Source organism: Equus przewalskii, chromosome 15 (assembly GCF_037783145.1).
Source record: "Equus przewalskii isolate Varuska chromosome 15, EquPr2, whole genome shotgun sequence".
In the NCBI taxonomy this organism is placed as follows: Eukaryota; Metazoa; Chordata; class Mammalia; order Perissodactyla; family Equidae; genus Equus; species Equus przewalskii.
The window spans coordinates 6,369,426-6,388,892 of NC_091845.1; the positions used below are offsets into that span (position 1 = coordinate 6,369,426).

The 19,467-nt window shown below is 35.8% G+C and overlaps 1 protein-coding gene across 6 annotated transcripts in view; it reads right to left on the minus strand.

Moving 5' to 3' along the window:
• The window catches only part of PPARG (peroxisome proliferator activated receptor gamma), a 130,389-nt gene that overhangs the window by 96,029 nt on the left and 14,893 nt on the right, over positions 1-19,467 (minus strand). For 3 of the 6 annotated variants that reach the window (XM_070576488.1, XM_070576489.1, XM_008525651.2), the window contains one exon: positions 11,942-12,015. The gene's annotated coding sequence lies outside the window, so the exon portion shown is untranslated. Of the gene's footprint in view, positions 1-11,941; positions 12,016-12,096; positions 12,248-12,460; positions 12,566-19,467 lie in introns of those variants that run through there. The other 3 variants (XM_070576491.1, XM_070576493.1, XM_070576492.1) reach the window with 3 other exon arrangements.

Here is a 19,467-nt window from a genome sequence, read left to right on the forward strand (position 1 = left end):
AGCAAATTCTGTATCACTGCTGTAAATTCAAATCCATTTCCTCTAGTTCTTAGCTCATTTTGGCAGAATACTTCTAACTAAAAGTGTAATAAATTATATGTCACACTGTAGGGTTTTTACAACTCCGTCTACCATATTTGGGGGTGAGGGGGAGGTAGCAAGAACCCATAAGGAAGTAAATGGTATTATGGTGACATTTTGTAACCTTTAGCTAGCCCAGGGACAACTGAAATCATGTGTTTAAGATGGAAAGGGTTACTAAATTTGGGGCGACTTCTTCTAGCTTTTTTTTCCTTACACCAGCATCACTAAATTTGTTCAGAAATAGATTTCTGGTTTTTTTCTAAATCATTTGTCCTCCATAATGTAAAACACAATTCCTTTTTATGAAGGAAATATTCTTGGTAACATTTAAATTAAGAAAAGATGGGAAACTAGAAAACTAATTTTTAAGTTACTACAAAAGATACTTTTGAAAAATCCTAAGATTTCCATTAAATGTCAATCCATTCCCCACATTTAGTTCCCTTTTTACAAAAGATCAACACAGCAACCAAACAAAAAAACAATTAAAACGATACAAAAACAAGGCAGTACATGAAAAGCGACTAACAATACAACAAATATGTCCCTATATTGTCATGGAAGAGATTGAGAAGAGAGACCAAAGAGGAGAAAAATAATGGGAAGTGTACTATAAGAGGTTTCTTTATCGGTGACATTTTATTTAGTAATTCGACTGTCATTCATTTAATACTTATTGAGTGGTTATTACGTATCAGGCATTATACTCAATGCTGAGGACACACTGGAGAACAGCGTGTGGTCCTTGCCTTCAAGAGTTTACAGTGAGTAACACATTCAGACATTTTAACAATTTTTAATAGGGGAGAAAGGGGTATATCCAGAAATTTTAATTTGTGGACTTAAAATCCTAAAAATTTCCTTTGTATCTCTAATTTTAGTTATTCTTGCAAATTTCTTTGATATACAAAGTTATATGATTGCCCTATCTGTGAATACTTAGAAAATTAAGTATTGGAAGAGTCCTTAAAGATCAATTTGTCTAACCTAACCTAATGTGTCTAACAAATGGGAAAACTGAGGCAGGAAGAGGGAAAGTCACTTGATTAAGGTCACTTAGCTGCCATGTCTTTATTTTTACGAGCTTTCTTCCAAGTAAGAGACAACTTTGCAGGTATCATTATAACTAGTACTTTTATAAATCTTTGTTTTTCTGACACCTTTCTCATTTACTCTCCCTCTTAGCTCCACTCGGGGCAGAGTTGTCATGTTAACCTCATTATCCTTTCTTCCAAACTTAGTGGAAGCAGTCTTTTCTCACAGGGTCTCTTTTTAGTGTCTATTCTGAGACTCACCCCTATAAGATTTCTTCCTTCTCCACTTATTTGTACTCTTCCCTACTGTACTTGTCTCAACTGCTCCAGGAGAACTGTCCTATTCGCTGCCAAAATTCTCAGTTCTCTGAAGTCACCCCCGACATTCATTTACCACCTGCTACCTTCAAAGCTCCCTGAAATGTCTATTCCTACCACTATGCTTAACCTGTAATCTTAAACCATGATCTCCTCCTTGCAACTGTTAATGGCTTTACTCCTTTTCTCATTCATCTTGACCTTCTTTGTCATTTCACAATTTTTCAGCAAAAAAATATGTGAGCTTGGGAGTCAGAAGGATCTCAGTTTAAATCCAGATTCCACGTCCTGATAGCAGTATGCCCTCGGGCAAGTTATTTAACCATGCTAGACTTCACTTTATCCACCGGTAAAATAGGGATAATCATAATTCCTATTTTATAGGGTTATCATGAGGACTAAATAAGATTATATATGTAAAGTTATCAACACAGTGCCAGGTACAAAAGAGGCACTAAGTGTTGTTTTCCATTCCTCTTTTTAAAGCTCTTCTCATCTGGCGTCAATGACACTACTCTTTCCACTCTCTCATCTTCCTCTTTTAAACTCTTCCTGGGTGTTGTTTCTTAAGAGTCAGCTTTCAATACATTCTTCACTCTATGCTAATGACACCCAAATCAATGTGTTTAGTTCTGACCTCTGAAACAAGGTTCACTCCCACATCTTCACATCTCTTTAGGGTATCAACTGACATATTCCACATTCACTTTCAAATTCAACAAGTCTAAAATCAAGCACATCTTGCTTCCCCCAAAACAGAGTCCTTCCTTCATATTTCTTTTAATACCTCCACCTCTCTATATATCAGCCAAAAGTTCATTTTTTACTCTTCTTTTTCTTTCATCCTCTTTATTTTGTATTCAGTCACTAAATCTTATAAGTTATCAGAATATCTCTTTCACTTGTCCCTTCCAAATGGCTTTTGCCCTACCACCTCCCTATCCTCAAATCTTCAAGTTCTCCAATTCCTCCCCACAAAGTCCAAGTTTCTACTCCAGCCTTTCTATCTTGCCAAATTTAGCCCTTTCCTCTCCTATGTGAACCTCCCACTGAGTCTAGAGTACAACACGCCCACCGATATCTTGAAATTCTTCTCCATGAGGCTCCTCAGGTTTAAAATTTCCAACTTCTTCCTTCTCATGTATCCATATCCTCATGTTAAGGGTTCAACTCAGGTGCAACCATCTATTGAAATAACTACTGACTATTCCAGCCCTGCACATGTGTTTTCTTCCATGAACTCTGACTATGTGATGTCCCTCAATCACACACTGCTCAGTTCTGTTATTTCATTCTTACATGTGGTGTGTGTAGGTACTGTCTTTGAAACAAGACTGTGAACAAGAATAACTCCATCTTGTCAGAACACTGCTAGATATAAAAAGTAGTTCAATAAATACTAGTTTAATAAATAATACATACAAATAGCAAACAAAAAAGAAATCTAAGTACAAATAACTATTCCAGCCCTTTACTTGACTTAGAAGCCCTGCTTTGAATGTTATAGAAAGGCGAAAGGCCATAACCAGTCTGTGAAGTGAATATTCCTCATCTGAACTATACAGGTAAAAGGTACCTGATAAGGTACCTATGTGCTCTTATGGATTCATTTTCAACATCTGCCAAAAAAAAATAAAAATAAAAAGCCTATGCAATGGCTAAATCCACAAAATTGTAAATACATACTATACCACAGAAATTCTTTTCTTAAAATAATTCAATTTTGTACCATGCTGTGCATTTCTAGTTGGTAAATTTAAAAATAATATTCAAGTAAGATTGCTAATAATACTATATTTAATTAGTAGAAATAAAAATATATCTGAGTCATTTAATTTCAATTACACTATCATTTTATTACTTGCATAATATTTGCTAGGAATTGTGTTAAGCACTAAGGATCCCCAGAAGATAGTCTCTGTTCTCAAGAAGCTCACTCCAGGGGCCAACCCCCTGGCTGAGTGGTTAAGTTTGCACACTCTGCTTCTGTGGCCCAGGGTTTCACTGGTTTGGATCCTGGGCACAGACATGGCACCGCTTATCAGGCCACGCTGAGGTGGCATCCTACATAGCACAACCAGAAGGACCTACAACTAGAATATACAACTATGTATTGGGGGGCTTTGGGGAGAAGGAGAAAAAAAAAGAAGACTGGCAACAGATGTTAGCTCAGGTCCCAATCTTGAAAAAAAAAGCTCACTCCATAAAACGATCTACAAAATCAACAATAATATGACATAATTGTACCTTCCAGTCATGAAACCAAAGCTGTGAGAAGAACACTGAGCACACTGGTGTAGCTGAACCATAAACTTGTGGTAACAGTGGAGGTGATAAGACAGAGGGGGTAGGTGGAGGCTGACCACAAAGTCTCTAACGCTCCCTGAAAGAGGGGTGAAATGTAAATATAGTATTTTATTAAGACAGCTGTGTCAATTTGGAGGATGAAACAAAAATGGTGGACTGTTAAGTCAGAGACACAATTCGCAGTAACTCAGGTGAGAAATAGGGAAAATCTGAAGTAAAACAACATCAATGAAAATAAAAAGGCTGGAAAAACAAAGTTATAGTAACAGCAATCAGTAGGTTCATATATAGAAAGATTTTTTTTCCCCACCTCATTTGGCACCAGGGACCACAAGTGTACAAGGAATTTATTCTCTAGACTCTTACTTGCTGTTGCCATTACTTTTGTTCCAAAGTCTCATGGATAAAAACAGTTACTCCAGATACTGAGAACACAAGTTGGCAACATTTTTTTGTAACGTTCATGTATCACTTGGGGTGAAAATTAAGTCACTCCACCACATTTCAGCCACCACTTATCCCAGGTCAGTTATTCTTTAAAAGGATGTGAGAGTGGCATGACAGCTCAGCTTCGGTGACCTGGGGTTCTCAGGTTCAGACCCCAGGCGCGTACCTAGCACCCCTCGTCAAGCCACATTGTGGCAGCATCCCACATAAAATAGAGGAAGATTGGCATAGATGTTAGCTCAGCCACAGACTTCCTCGAGCAAAAAGAGGAAGATGGCAACAGATGTCAGCTCAGGGCCAATCTTCCTCACAATAAATAAATAAATAAATACATACATACATACATAAAAATAAAAGGATGTGAACTTAAAGGAAGTTGGTCTCCTTGGTCAGACAGAGGCATTGCATTTTTAAAAGTGTGACTGCTTCCCGGAAGCCCTTTTTCTGATGAGTATGTGTAGGATACAGATCTGTTACATCCCACCCTTTTCATGCTAGGGCATAAAATCAAATCTTAAAAATAAACTAATACAATAAAGGAGCTAAGTGCATTTCCTGAATGAAGATATTAAAAAGACATTAAATAGCTGCAGAGATTCTTTGAACTCATATCACATGGAAAAGCATTTAAGCAAGTTATTTTGTATTTATTTCTATTTGTGTGGTGGTATAGTGTTGTAAGGTCTGAAACTGAAATAATGAAATGCAGAAATATCTAAATAATTGTAATGGCTTTTGCTACAGACTGGGTCCCAGAAGGCAGGGCACCCAGGTATGTTCCTATACGTCCTTAAATTACTAAAAACACATAATCACCATTAAAGAAAGAAATAGCAGTAGGTCAAAAAAGCAAAAAAATGCATTTGGCACCACTTTAACTTGTAATAAGACAGCAGAGACTAAGGAATACAGATGCACATTTCTCTAAAGAAACAAATAAATCATGAATAAATAAATATTTAAGACGCATTTTCAACACTACATCCTCAAGAAAAGATCAGTATGTGCTAGAAAACAAACAATCCTGAGGGCAAAATGGAATCCCTGTGTCCTCAGCATAATGGAGCAGCTTCCACTCAAATCCCGTTCTTTTAAAGAATGACTTGGATTTGCCCAGTGAGTGGAGCACTGATAGGGTGCTGAGTGACTTTCAGCTTGAGTAGGACAGAATAAGGAGCTTGTCCTCTGTCTATTTTGATTTCTTCATTTAGAAGATAAAAATTAAAGGCAATGATTATAGTAATACCTTAAACAATGCTGTTATATTTTCTTTATATATTTGATCTTACTTGATCCTCACAATAAACATTTCCCACTTCACGAATGAGGACACTGACAACCTGAGTCTCTAAGAGTTTTCCAGTTAACAGAAGAGGAGAGACTACATCCCAGGCATCCGGACCCCCAAAGCAGCAACTCTCTCTGGAAATACACAGTTAGGGTTCTTCCAAAGTATAACTGGAGGTCAGTGTCGGTAAAAAGTTGAGTATTAAACATTTCTATAGTAATAGGGAAAATCATTTTCACTGTTTGTAATTACTATGATACTTCTGAGTAATACTCCTTATATTTTCAGTAAAAGTAACAAAAAATATTTTGTGGTTTATTAGTTATGCTGGCTTTCTCTGTATATTCAAAATAGATTGCTAAAAAAACCCCAGGTCTTGTCAATTGTATTTGTACTTCAGTGGTTACTTCTGTACACAAAAGTGCTCTCAATTTTACGACACAATCTGGAAGAAGTTCAACAACACATTGTGAATACTCTACTCCTACAAAATAATTTTAAAGCTCCATGGGAATTTAGATTTGCACAAGTTATTAGGATGTGACCTTTCCCTTAGATTTCTTATTTTAGGATCAACTTCACATGGTATTTCCCCAGTGGGAGCCGCTGTACTTCCTTCACAGATAAGAAAAATAGCAATCACAAATTATAGTGAGCAAACTTAGGGAAACATATATTTCTGTGATGCAGATGAAACTGAAATCATAAAAGGAGACATGCTACCTATTCCTTGGATTTGAGAGGAAAGCCATGTGGCTTGCTAACAAAAGAAACAAAAGTCATGCCATTATGGTATTTCCCTGAAATTTATACCTAATTGTTTTTGTCCCAGCTACCAAGTCTTATGACTTTAAAGATTATTAAAGATGTTTACGTCACTAAATTTCCTATGTCCTGTCTACTGGGAGTATAAAGGTTAAAAATATCAAACTTTTAATAATTTAAGTGATTTCAGATCACAGGATCTGGACTAAAGGACAAAGAGTTCATGACCCCAAAGAAAGGAAAAAATTAGAATAACACGAAAGAGATCACAGTTGCTTCACTTTTACGTTCCATGGAATAAGAGTGGCTTCCAATCACTGAGCTCTCACTATAGGATACTGTGTAGCATTTATTCACATTATTTGTAACATACGAGTTATTGGAAGTATCCAAAGAATCAAGCACGTTCTAGGACTGTAGAGCTCATTAGTGGCATTTTTAAAAAAGGCAAACAAAATTGTGAAAGGGGAAATCATGAAGACGTGAACATTTTTCCTAACTAGTTTACTTTTATGAAAGCTAATAATTCATTGGTTAAAACTGAAGTGTACAGAGAGATTCATAGGTACAAGGTAGAAATAATGCTCCAATTTTGCCCAAGGAAAAAAATCTGCCCTAGTTTTTGATATAGTACCTACTGCAGTTCTGTGTACAAATAGGTCCCAAATCAATAATTTTATTAGTGTTAAATTTAAAAATTGATTAATGAAAACATTAAAATTAAGAAATTATGAAAAGATTTTTTAAAAATCTAATGAGAATGAAAGTGCAATATATAAATGAAAATTAAGAAATTGTCAAAAGTAATTTTTGTATCTTCTCTTATTAAACATATTTGTACAGTAGGTTTTATTAAAATTACTTGAGGACACTGCCTTAAGAATCTCAAATAATCAACCCCCTCCCCCTACCATGCCTTCTGTAGTCAAACAAACTGCTAATTCATAATCTATATCACAGATGTTTTTCTTTCAGGCTTAATTTTTAGGAATTATCCCTCAACATTTTACAGCTGTGACTCACGTTTCTGAGTAAAGACAGTACCCACTGTGATCAACTTATACATTCTTCCAGAAAATATTATATAGGTTAGATACAGCTAGCTTTTAAAACATTGTTTTTGAATGAAAAGAAAATTTAGGAATCATTTATCACAATCTCTTAATTTTATAGACATTGAGGGTCAGGGATAGCAATGTATTTTCTTTCTCAAACACTACATAGATATCTAAAAATACATGGGGATGTGTATTAAGAACAGGAAGCCAACTTGTAAAAATTAAAATAGTTTGAAAAAGGACATTAAGTTTATAGATAACGTTTTTCTTTAAAATGATCTTTTTGTTGTCATTACATTGTCTATTTGATATTAAAAAATACAACACACTGTACTGTAGTTAGAAGCTGTAAACTCTCTCTCACATTTAACTATAACACCTAACACCCAAATGAAAGTTTAAAATAAAAAGGAAAGACCATCACCTATAATCTTTTTCCTAGTCATTGTAATACATTTTAACCACATAATTTTATACCTTAAAATCTTCTCTTATCATTCCATCTTTATTCTAAAATTACTATTCCCCTCAAATATTCAAACCACAAATTTAAAATATTTGATTTAAATAAATCTTTTTAAAAAACTGATTTGTACCCATCTCTATGAAAGTTCTGCTTGGTTAAACCTGCATTTTCAAAAGCAGTCTTTCCTTTCTAACAACTAGCAATGTGTACACTTAATGCCCATAAGGGACCCGCAGCACAGTCTTCGAGTTTTATTTAAATTTGGCGTAGCCTCACGAAATTATCTGCAAATTCCTTGCAATTAAGTAGGTTTTTTTAAACCCTCAAAATACTTCTATATATATGATTCTGGTACCTAAACAATGGTGAAACTCCTCTTTCTGCACTACCAAACATGCAAAGCCACAGCTAAATGATAATTGATTTAAATGAACAGAAATAATTTAAATGTATGTTTTGGGAATATGTTTATTTTGTTCATTTTGCTACTAATATATCCCCAGAGCAATCTGAAATGTCATAAAAACTAATAATGCAAGAGTAATATAGTCGCTCAAACCCCTTAACACAGAAACTCCTCTTCCGGTAACTTATCTGAAGAAAGCAATTTGTTTAAAAGTGAAATATGTACATAAAGATATTCACTGTGTGTAATGGTATAAGAATAAACAGTAATTGTATAATAATAAAAAACCAAGAAACCACCTAAAAACTGGCCTAGTAAGTTATGTGATACCACCAAGATGGACCGCTGTGTTGCCACGATGACAAACTTGCAAGGCAGGTGGAAACAAATCTGACAGAGAAAGAAGCGAAAATGCCACATATATAGTAACTGTTAGTCAGTAAAAAATGTGTACACCATAACAAGAACTGGCAGAAACTATGCAGGAGTAAGAACAGTAGTTTATGTGTGACTGTGTGATCTTTTTATTTTAAAAAATATTTTCACAGCTTTTCAGAATTAAAATTGTCTTAAAAGAAATTAATGTAAAACGAAACAAACGCAATGGCCAAAATTCAAAAGCAAAGTCATTTGTTGTCGTTCCTAATCTTATTTCTAAACGTACCACGTCCCCTTTGTTAAGGTTTCAGAAGTAAACATCATCTATGTTCCTGAAGTCCTGAATTCATACACAGCTGTATAGCTAGGCAGAGAGTTTATTTACAGAGGGCTGGACTGAACTTTGCATGTGAGCACATACAGAAAATGATAAAGATCGTTGTGTCCTATTAGTAATTTACAGAACTGTGATTTGCTCCACCCAATACACCTATAATTGAATTCCTTAGCCATAAAATCATTGGGACCAAACAAGTTCAGATATCTTTTATCTAAATCCTTTTTTCTCCCTTACCATCGGTTAACATATTTCTTATGGAGCTTTTCTTCTGTTTATAGATTCATTTGTCTTAGTTATAAATTAACCCCACAAGCAACTCTCCCAACCACCCCAGCTCTACTGTTTCCTGTGTACCAGGCTGCTTTTTACTTGCACAATTTACGACATAGGGGCTATTTAAACTGCCAGTTGGTAAATGATGTCCAGGGAATCATCTCTAGGTAAAAAAAAAAAAATTCCTAGGGTTAAATGCCCCCAAGCAGAGATGCTTCTGGTAGCTGGGCACCCTGGCAAAGAAGTGGAATGTAACTGCTGAAGACTTTTGTTATTTCTTTTTTACTTTTTTTAATTGTGGTAAAATATACATAACATAAAAAGTTACCATTTTAACCATTTTTAAATGTACAGTTCTGTGGTATTAAGCACATTCACATTGTTGTGCAACCATCACCACCATCCGTCTCCAGAACTTTTTCATCTTCTCAAACTGAAACTGTACCCCTTAAATGCTAACTCCCCACTCTCTACTCCTCCCAGCTCTCGTCAACCAACCACTCGACTTGCTGTCTCTATGAACTTGACTACTCCAGGCACAACTGCTGTTTTTTCTTATTTCACCTAAAGTGCGCGAACGAGTGTAGTTTACTAAATTGGCTGAACACACAGAGAGTTGCTGGCAAAAAAAACTTTCAGGAAAGAATTCCTAATACTTAGCATTTCATTTTTCATGCCCAGATGCCTGTCCCTTACTTCATCTTTCAAGAGCTTGGTCTTTCAATTTTAAACGGCTTTAGATTTTTCTAAAGTTAAACTGATTTTCTAAGCAAACAATGCTGCTATTGATTTCCTTTAAGAACCAAAGTTCCCTTAGTACTATTTGTAGGCACTGAATTCCCACACATTCCACCTACAAACAATATGATGTTCTCTCATTTTCACCATTCAAATGTAAGACTACTCATTCTAACTTCTTGCTCAAATGTTGTCTTGGGTAATGAAGGTTGGTGGACTAAGAGATTATTGAGATCTAAACACTTTTGCTGTTTTGGTTTAAACATTCAAATCAGACACGGGTTGTCACCAACTCAGAACTCCGCCAACAGGTGGTTCCTGAGGAGGCAGGCCTTGTGGAATGTTCCCACTCACAGGTCTTCCAGGGGACTGGCAGTAACTGGCTGGAGTATCAAGTGGAGACCAAACACGTGGCGGTAGGGACGGCAATGTGTACGAACAGCATTAAGAAACACAACTCAAGGCATACCCTCGATGACAGGCATGCTCCTGTAGCTCTCTAAGATTTGCAAACAAACAGAAACTCACACTATAAATCAGTGAAAATCTAATGAGAGTGATTATTTAGTGACTCCAACATGACTTTGAAACAACTTTTTATTTTGAAATAATTTGAGGCTTACAGAAAAGTTGCAAAGACAGCAGGGAGAGTTCCCATGTACCCTTCACCTAGCTTCACCTACTGTTATGTTATAACCACAGTCCAGTGATCAGTACTGATCAATCAACATTGGCACAATACTATAGACTGTTTGATTTGGATTTCACCAGTTTTCCCACTAGGGTCCTTTCTCGGTTCCAGGATCCAACCCAGGACCCCACACTGCATTTAGTTGCCATGTCTCTTTATCTTCCTCCAAATCTGTGGTAGCGCCTCAGTCTTTTCTTTTTTTATAATAGCTCTATTGAGTTATAACTGATATACAAAAAACTGCACATACGTAATGTACAGTTCTTCAGTCTTTACTTTGCTTTTCTGTCCCTGACACTGCTGAAGAATGCTGGTCAGGTATTTTAAAGAATGTTTCTTTATTTAGGTTTGTCTAAAGTTTTCTCAGGATTCAACTGAGGTTATCAATTTTTGGGGAAGAATACCAAAGGGATGTGCCCTTTTCTCAACAATTTATTAGGTGGTATGTGAGCTCAATGTCTTATTACTCTTGATATTAACCTTGATCACTTGGTTGGGGTGGTGTCTGCCAGAATTTTCCACTGTAAAGACACTATTCTTCTCTCTGTAATTAATAACTATTCAGGCGAGATCCTCTGCGGTTACGCACATGCTTCTCCTTACACTTTCACTAGTTTTAGTATTCAATTGTCAATCTCACCTGCGGTAATTGTCACTGTGGTTCTCCGATGGCAATTTCCTATTTCCCTCATTCCTTCTACCTTTACTAATTCAAATTCTTCTGCAAGGAAAAGTTCTCCTCCTCCCATTTATTTATTTATTCAGTTACTTATTTACATCAGTATGGAATCATGTATATATACTTTGTTTGGGAGATTATAATCTAATACTATAGTTATTTATTTTATTGTTCAAATTATTCTAGTTTTGGCCACTGGGAGCTAGAATAATTTGGGCAATAAAATAAATAACTATAGGACTGGATTATAACCCCTCAAATAAAGTATACATACATGAGGATCAGATGCTGAAGCTATTTTCTCCTTTGTGACCAGGAATCATGGCTGCATGGCCTACAGGGAACCAGGCAAGATATTTTAACTTTCATCTCAATTTAATTATAAATATCGTAGGAACCTAAAATAATGTACTTGTACTTGAAATTTCTTTCTAAGGATCTGAGTTATTTCTCAAATTCTAGGTCACTTCCCTATCTTTGTTTTGTGTTAGACAAATACGTTACTGTGTACTCCTTGAACTGGTAAATTGTACAACAGCAAGTATTCTGACGGTCAAAATAAAAGCTCTCTAAGAAACTTTACAATAAAATACTATGAAGAATTTGCATGTTCTTTAAAAAAGACACTTTAAAATACAAATTTAGTATAATAATTCTGAGTTTACCTACCGTTGAAGGGCAACTCTTGTTTGAGAAAATGGCCTTCTTATATCTCTGTGGTTTACAGTTGGCTTCTTTCAAACCTGAACAATTAAAGAGAAACAAGATTTTTAATATACACACATATTCAAAATCCTCAGACAACCGAGGCTGCCGAAACGTACAAGCATGAATAAATTTATTTCCTCTGTTGGCTTTTACTCTGAACGTTTCCTCTCCCTGAGCTCACAACACTTTGCATTCTCTAGAAGAAACCAGCAAACTACCAGCTGACTCGTCAATCATGCAGGCGGGAGAACCTTCCTACGGAGACGTGTCTTAGATTCACGTCACCTACCTTCCTAGTTCTGTCACTGATCACGAGTCAAGGTCCTTTATCTCATCTATCTTTTATTTCAAATTAATAATGACATTTACATTATTGCGTAGATTTAAGAAAAACTGGATCTTAAAAGGGTTAATAACCTCAAAAGATAGATGACTGATTAAAGTTATACAAAGCAAAGATAATATTTATTAAAATATAACCTCACTCTAGATGGCACATGGCTGTTGAGCCTGAGGTAAAAGTACAGGCATGTGTCACAACCACGGAGGGACAGTAGATGCAGCACATTCTGTGTGGAGTAGATCTTTAAAAGGAAGACCCAGAAAGCAGATGATCCCAGTAAATGTGCCAAAGGTCTTAGGATTCATATCCTTGGCTCTTAGGGCGGGCTCAGGGATCCTAGAATAGCTGTACATTCCATAAAGACAAAACAGCATCTAGTGCCAAAAGCCTTATCATCCGCGCCTAAGAGTCCCAACATCCAACATCCAGACCCAACATTCTGCACAGTCTAACCTGCACAAAATTCTAAATATTTTTCTTTTTTAATTCTGCACCCTTACAAATTTGGAATTTGCAGAAACTATTCTAGTATCACCCAAAGCATGGCATAAAAGTAGTGGATCATGAATATAAAATGTCTTCCCATGTTGTCACTCTAACATGAAAGAATATAAACTATACCCAATGAATTTTGTTTGATTATTTGTCTGTTTCTCTAGCATTGTTTAGTTCCTCTGTTTGAAAATTGAAAACCTCTTAACGTGGGCTCAATATCAATAATAAAGTAACAATTTTGTTTTCAAAATGGGACATATTCTTCTATAGAAAGGGGTAATCTGTCAATGTTTTAGACCTGTATGTTCTGTTTTCGGACTGTTGACCTGTATCATAGAAATTTATATTAACACTTTCTAATCTGTTAGTCAAAAATGAAAGGAGTATCCACACCAAAACTGTTAATTATACAGAACGTGCATAACACATGAGAAATAACTCTATAATGCATTACCACGTTGACTTTTTATAGATTTAGGTCAACTAAAAAGAGCTTAAATACATGAAAACAAAAAAAGAATAATAAAGAAAATGTGAACAAAATTTCTATTTGAAAAATTAAAGAATGCAGACTCCATGTGAAGCTTAAGTCATACGAGCTTTCCTTCACACTCGTCCCAGTTTCCCTTTGAACTAAATATGAATTCATTAAGAAGCAGACAGGAAGAAAGTAAAGATTTCTGGAAAGTGCTTTCTATTCCCAGCTTGTAGCCCTAAGAGCTGGATCAAATAGAAAAGTGGGCCACTTCTGTGACTCTCAGAGGCAGAGAGAATTCCACAACCTTTCCCAAGCCCTTTCTCACTAAGATCAGCCATCTCCTTTCTGTATCCATTCAGAACTGCATTGTACCACAGAAGGTATAGTTTCCAGACATAAAATACAGTATGTTATTTTATAAATAAATATACTATAAAGTACTATTAAATTTATTATATTACTATTAATAAATAGAATTGTATTTATAAATTATAATTTATATTTATCAATTAATTATATATATAAATATCCTAAAATATCATAACATACAGGATTTATTTTATTGTTACAGGGCAGAAACAAGATCCATTCTGGGGCAATATGTATCATGGATTATGGTTCTTTCCTGTTCTCCATCAGGTCAGTTAAATACAGATTGGTTTATGTTCATTAGATTATAAATCCTTCTACTCATCCCTATAAACTAGAGAAGTAGGCTGAAGAGAGCAGATGAGCTCCTCACATTTCAACAGAACTCATATCAGAAAGGGGCTGTTTATATCTACTCATTCAAATTTTATATCTAAGATAGGATTTTTACCAGGATCTAAGATAATAATGCAGGCCAAAGGGCAATTTACTCAGAATAATTTGTCCGAAATGGAATAAATGGTAAAAGTTGACTTGAGAAATAGAAAAATAATTAACAATGGAAATCAGTGAAAATTTGTCAAAGAATTACTTCTCCCAAAAGCTCTGGCCCTAGATAATTTATTTTTTTTTTTTTGAGAAAGATTAGCCCTGAGCTAACATCTGCTGCTAATCTTCCTCTTTTTCCTGAGGAAGACTGGCCCCGAGCTAACATCCGTGCCCATCTTCCTCTACTTTATATGTGGGACGCCTACCACAGCATGGCTTGCCAAGCGGTGTCCAGTCTGCACCCTGGATCTGAACCGGCGAACCCTGGGCCACTGAAGTGGAATGTGTGCACTTAACCCCTGTGCCATGGGGCCAGCCCCTAGATAATTTTATAGATGAATTTTTTTCAAACTTTCAAGGAAAAGTTAACTTTCTTGCTACAAAACTCCTTCTGAATAGGAAAAAACCACAATTACACCAAATTAATTTTTCAGAAGTAGGATAATGTTGATATTAAAACCTAACAAAGAACAAAGAGAAAAATACCAACCCACTTATTACTATTGATTTAAAATTATAGCTAAAATGTTAACAAACAAATTCAATAGTACACTAAAGAATAAACCACCACAACCAAGTTTGATTTATCTCAGAAAGGCAAAGAAGATTTACTATTAGAATATATATTAATGTGTCACATCACTAGATCAAATTTTAAAAGACACTAGATGATTATCTCAAGTAATGCAAAAATATAAAATAAAATTCAATATCCATTCTTTACAATATTTTTTTTGTAAACTAAGAAACTTTAATAACAAGAATATTTACCTCAAACTTACAACCAACATCATCTTAATTGTGCAATACTATAGCAGCATTTCCCAAAATGTGTTCCCTAGACAACTAGCTCTTTTAAGATTTTCCAACAGAAAAAGTTCTACCATCAAATAAATTTGCATATATTGTTCATTTTTGGAGATTAATAAAGTACATTAGCATTGTATATACTCTGTAAGGCCTACAATTTGAAAAAAAGTCAATAACAATGTGCTTAACTATTCAAGTCAAGAGTTCTCAAACTTCTTTCAACATCTGTTTCTTCACTTTCTACTATTTCACTCCTCAACCCACTTCACTGTGGTTTCAGTCACCCAACTTTCTACTGGAACTCAAGCAAATGTTACAAGCTGTCTCCTTCCTGTTAAATGTATTAGACTTTTCTTGATTTTCCTTCTTTTTTTCCTTTTAAAAAGATTTTATTAAAGGTCTTTATAGCAACATCCAGACTCCAGATCCAGCTGCCAAGGAAACCCTGTTACGCTGTGGGTACTGGAATTTTCTTGATTTTCATTCTATTTATCAATAGTGTGCCGGTAAATGTTTAACTGCTGGCTCTCCTTACAGGGAGAAATGCTCTGATTTGTGGAGTTTACCAATTTCCGTGGTGTAAATACTCCACTGTGACCGACTGCTACCAGTGTGACGTCACCGAGAGCCGAGGTGGGAGAGGTGGTGCAGGAGCACACAACATTATACAGTGTTTCCGCCACACAGATACAATGTACACGAATGCCTCAACAAGGTAAAATAACTAGCAAATGATGCATTTGAATGTTTATTACCTTCGTTTTTAACATAACTTGTTAAATTGCAAGTATATACAATTTAATTTTTAATAATGGCTGTGGATAATAATTGGCTCACGAAAATCCTGAAAATTTAACAATTGCCTTTCACAAGTCAGTCTGAGCTGGTTCCAGCACACTGCTGTCTCTGCCTCGGCAGCATTTGACATTTTGTCTGTCCTCCCCTATGGAAACTGCCTCCTCACTTGGCCACCCAGAGACCAGTTTCTCCTAATTCTTATCGTACCATATGACCATGATTTTAGTCCCTTTTCTCAGTACCTATTCTTTCTGAGCTTTTCTACTTCTTCTGAAAGTTCCTTCTTGGCTTCACCCTTACCCATAAACGCACCTGCTTGCGTATAGCTCCCCAATCTTTATCTCTAAACACAACTCTTCTCTCAAGAGTTCTAAATCTGTATTTCCAACTTTCTTTTGAACACTCCCAACCTGGGGTTCTTCAGGAACCTCGAACTCAGCATCACCCAAATTGACTATCTGTCTTCTCCCTCTGAAGAACTAAAGAAACGCAAATCAACATTGGCCATTCTTCATTATCTGCGAGATTAAAAGGACTTCCATTCTTTACTGGGGTCTTTCAAAATACATTAATGGAGATTCAATTTATAACTACAGGCAACTCTTCCCATACCCCTGTTCCCTTCAGTTTTTTTCACACACCATACTCTCCAAAGTGTCTCTTCACCAAAAGCCTTCTCACTAACACCTTCTCCATTCCCAGCCCAGTAAATTCATAATCTCCCCCTCTTCCTCTCCTTTCAGCACTTTATTATGTATATCAACTTAAATCTCCTCCAGCTTTTTCATGTCCAGTACCTTTCCACTCATTCTCCAATAGTTCGTCACAAAAATCTAGGAGGGGCCAGCCCTGTGGCCGAGTGGTTAAGTTCACATGCTCTGCTTCAGTGGCCCAGGGTTTGCTGGTTTGGATCTTGGGTGCACACCTACACACTGCTCATCAAGCCATGCTGTGGCGGCGTCCCACATAGAAGAACTAGAAGGAATTACAACTAGGATATACAACTATGTACTGGGGCTTTCGGGAGAACGATGAAAAAAAAAAAACGTAGGAACTGACCTTGTAACATCAATTTTTCTAAGGGTAGGGGAAGCAGGTGTCGTACTGTCAAACGAAAATTCTCTTTGGTGCATTGGAGGAAGGTGGAAGTATATGAACACTCCCAAATGACTAATTTTTATCCCATCAAACTAAACACACAGGTCTGCCACAGTTCCCCACGCCCCCCTACCTCCCAATAGCCTATTGATTCCATTAGAGGCTAGACTCGAGATGGGCCAATTGCATCCTTCCTTAGATTTTTACAGCAGTCATACAAAATTTGCTATTAAATTGACCTCTATAATCTAGGATGACAAAATAAAATAACTTTATTTGAATTACGAGGAGTTTAAGAGAGAGAAAATGGAATAAAGAATCTCCTAACAGTGGTTGGTTTTAAGAGATGGTGGAGTTACCGAACATAAGTTAAAGATGTAGGGCTCTAATTTATCTCGTCACAAGTAACAAGAATAAGTACTTTCAAGTTGCTAACCACTAACAAGACACACAAACTGATTTTCAGTGAACCAGAACAACTAAAAGTTTAGATCTAATCCACGGTTACAGCTGAATATGGCTACACTTGTGTGGATCTGTTAAGTGTAGAATGGTGGTGGTGGGGTGTAGACATCTCATTCTCTGGCAAGTTAAATCCTGGAAAATTTGGTTCTTGTTAAAGAGTACAAGACAAGGTGGCAGGGTTCAGGTTGCTTGGGTTTTATTCCTAGTTTTATCACCAGGCAGGCTATTTTATTCTCTCTGTTTGTTTCTTCATCTGCAAAATAGAGATACTACTGTATACCTTATATAGTTGTTGGAAGAATAAAATGAGATAATGTATGTAATGTGCTTAAAATGGAGCCTGATAAAGAATAAGCACTCAATAAATATTAACTATTACTATCAATCGCTAGATTACTTTTTTGGTGCTTGAGATAATTAAGGGAGAGTCCTTTAGAAGGATGCTTAAGGATTTTGGCTAAGGATTGAAGCTGTGGAAGAGACTAAAGGGTAGACTGAATGGAAAGAAAGCATTCTCTGGGCAGGAAATTGTCTGGTTACACTTATAAATCCATCATAAATTAAGTTATCCTAATGAGTAATATTACTCCAAAAAGTCTTGATAGCTATTTAGGATTAGGAAGCCGAATGAGACTGCAGATTAAAAATAAAAAGCAACAATTATTTATTGAGTATCTGATCATTAACAGCGTGATAGGTGCTAGGGATAAAGAATGAATAAAACAGAAAAATATTCCAGCTATTGTATAACTGCATATATGAAGCTATATTAAAAAAAATTAGATGCTAAAGGATCATATGATATATCTGATATATCTGCTGTTTGGGGAAAGAGAGAAAAACTAAGGTTGTTAAAGACAATTAGGAGTTATTTTGACAAGCTACTGTGCTGTACTAGGATTTACCAGTCAGGGTCTACTGACCCCCTTTTCTCAACCTGCAGATTAGTGACTCAATAATTTTTTTAAAAACCAATCAAAATCCACTTATAAGTGATAACCAATTTTATTTTGTCTCAGAAAGAGCAACATAAACATTTTGTTCATGTTAAATTCAAAATAAAAACATCCCTAATGTAAAGCATGGTGGCTACGGTTGACACCAACTTATTGCATAATTGAAATTTGCTAAGAGTAGAAATTAAATGTTCTGTGCCCCGTCAAAAAAAGATAAATATGTGAGGTGATGGATGTGTTAACTAACCACATGGAGGGAATCCTTTTACAGTGTATATGTATATATATACGTATATCAAATCGCCACGATGTACACTTTAAATATCTTACAATTTTACAAGTCAGTTATACCTCTATAAGAAAAAAACCTACTTCATCATTTGATTAGTAGATAAAAATACATTTCATTTCCATATTATAGTTAGAGACCTAACCAAAGACAGAGATATTAGTAATTGAGAAACAGGAAAAGGAAGAGAGCTATCAGAGGGAAGAAACAGAGACAGAAAAGAAGGAAAAAAGAGAGAACATAGGAAACACCGGGAATGGGGAAAAAAGGTGGGAAATGGAGGGAATCAGAACCACAGCTGCAGCAAGAATTGAGGGTCAGAGGGGAGGAAGGGGGAAAGAAGGAGAAGACAGAAAGGAGAGGAGAGGCTCAGAAACCCAGATAAGTCAGGGGTAACAACTTTTTATGCTCAAACTGAGCTATTCACTTTGGATATAAGCATCAGGAGTCATCATCATTGGTATTTTAAATACTGTGCAGAAAGTAAGAAGCCACCAAAATTAGCCAGCCAAAAAGTTTTCACATTGGTAATCACACAGAAATGCTACCTGAACGAAACTATCTTTGCTTTTCTCTAAACTCACATTTTCCCTACTTCTGTGCCTATGCTCATACTATTTTTCTACTTGAAATGCTATGTCCACCATCACCCTACATTTGATGAACAATATTCAATAAATATTTGAGTACCTACTATATACCAGGCACTGTTCTAGGCACAATTCAAAATTTTACACATATTTTAATGAAAAGTATAAGCTGGTTTAATAAGACACTATGAAAATAGGCTATTTTAACAAAAAAAGTCTACTAGACTTGAAGTGAAATGAATTTATT